Genomic DNA, 2,402 nt, shown 5'->3' with positions numbered 1-2,402 from the left:
GTGGAGAGGAGGGTATGGGTGTTAATGCTTGTATGGTGAGGTGGAAGAATAAATGAGTTTTGGGAGTTCCCTGGTGGCCTAGTGGTTAGGACTCTGGGCTTTCACGGCTGTGGCCCGGATTCAACCCCTGGTCAGGGAACTGAGATCCCACAAGACGCATGGCGCAGCCAAAAAAACCCCAAAAACAAAAAATGTTTATACCCCTTTGTGTCTCTTTGGATGGGCCTTCCTTAGTGACATAAGGAATGTTGCTACAGCTTAATAATAGTAATAAGAACCAAGGTTGAGTACTTCCATTGTGCTTACAAGGTGGAAGTAGGCCATCACTGTCCTTTACACGCTTTATCTCATTGAACCCCATGAGAGTCCTAAGAGGTCAGATCTATTTTCGTGTCCATCTCAGCAATGAGAAAACAGAGATTATATACCATAATCAAGGTTACATTGATTATTAAGTGGCAAAGCTGGGTTTGAATCCAGACATTCTAGCTTCAGAGCCAAACTTATATGAACAACCTCCATTTCCCCAGTTACGTTTCCACTCCTAAGATTTTCCCAAATGTCCAAAAGTTTGCACTTTCTTTAAGAAGAAAACAATCATGCAGCCTTTTCTTTCTTTACTTTAAAAGAGGAGAGTTTAACCAGAGAAGGTACTTGCTTGAAGAATCAGAGAAGGTGTTGCTTGAAACGATCTTTAAGGGCACACGTAATCCTGAGTTTCCATAATTCTATGCATAAAGAAATGGATGAATTCAAAGAAGTCAATAACGATAGAGGTGATAAACATAGTTGTACAGTCAAATCACTGTCTGATGGTTGGTCACAAGGAGTGGGAAAGACATCTAAATGAAAGAAGACAGAACAGATTCCACCTTCCATATGCTGCCCTTTATTTTTTCATTCAATATAAACACATTAAGTACCTCCTATGGTCCAGGCACTGTACTGTGTTATCATATCAGAATCCCTGTCTTCAAGATGCTTCAGCTTCATGGGGGAGGGATGTAGGAAAAAGACTTTTCAAGCACATGGATAACAAAGGTTTTTATTAGGGATATATAAATACATTATGGGAACAGAGAGAATCTATGTGTAGTGAAGCCTCATTAGAATAAAAATATGAGTCAACAGTGGTGAGAAGTATGAGAAAGTATAGGTGGATAAGAGGGGCAAGCAAATTTTTAGCAATAAAAATAGAGGAACCAGCATCTGGCTGAGAAGAATAAAGAGAAAGACAATTTTAAGAGGAAAGGAAGACAGGAGATGAGTGAGAGTCATTACTACGTTGGATCAGAGTTTGATGTTGGTATTGGCTCTCTCTTCTGGGTCTCTTAAGACACAATGGATGTGGAATCATGGCAAAACCCTATAATGAAACCTAACACATAAAACCAAGGCAGAATTACAGACGAGAATAGTCAAGGGATAGAGACAAAAAGGACAGAAGGCTGTATATTTCTCACTACCATAGGCAGTGTTCTGTTAAGAATTTCTACTTCCATTTTGATTCTGCAGAGACAACAAATGCTGCCCCTTTTATTTGTCCCTTTTGTAACTGCCGTGCTCCATGGGGAAGTGTTAGTAGGAGGTCCACAACTGGGCAATTGCAGTGGAGGTGATTAGGAATGTAGCAGCCTCAGATTAGTCAACGAGAAGGAATGTATATACATCTTAGGCTCAAATAGGAGAACAGAAACGTTGCCAAAGATTAGCACTATTTTTCACTGAATTTTTCTTTATTTACTCTCTTCCTTTGGCTCTATGAGTATGCTGTGTCTATAGTAAACATCAGGACTTTGCCTTTCGTTCATAAACATTTCTAAAAATGGAAACGTTGATGAGCAGTATTTGGGTTTTCTAGCCCTGGCCTCATTTCTGAGATGAATCTTCCTACTCAGTTCATCTGAGCTGTATGAAAGACACTTAGTTGATAATGAGACAACTGTCCTAATTAACTAAGCCTTAAGAACTAATTATCTGAGCCCACAGAGTGGGCTACCTTTGCCCTCATTTAAAGGACTGGCAGATGGTGGGTTGAAGCTGATTTTCTTCGGAGTTTCAAAGAGAATGTTTATTGAAAGTAAAGGGTTAGCTTTAAATGTCTATCACTGCACACTTAACCATCTAGCCATCTTCACAGGTCACTCAGAGAAGTGGCAGTCCAAGGCAACAGAAGGCGCTGTGTTGGAGGGAATAGGCTTGCTCTTCGATTACCTGGTTTATAGAGACTTACTCGACCATTGGATGCTGCTAATGTTCACAGTTCTGCCCCTTCGCCCTCAGAGGAAATTAATATTTTCCTGTCACCTCCCAGGGAACCCTGTCCATTTCCTCTTCTGTCCACAGGCCCTTCATATATTCATTCTTGGCTGCTGTTGCTTTGTGAGACTCAGAGAAAGATC

Source organism: Monodon monoceros, unplaced genomic scaffold (assembly GCF_005190385.1).
Source record: "Monodon monoceros isolate NGI ecotype Baffin Bay Population unplaced genomic scaffold, NGI_Narwhal_1 Super_Scaffold_11, whole genome shotgun sequence".
In the NCBI taxonomy this organism is placed as follows: domain Eukaryota; kingdom Metazoa; phylum Chordata; class Mammalia; order Artiodactyla; family Monodontidae; genus Monodon; species Monodon monoceros.
The sequence above is the reverse complement of the archived record's forward strand: the minus strand, read 5'-3'. Positions refer to the sequence as shown.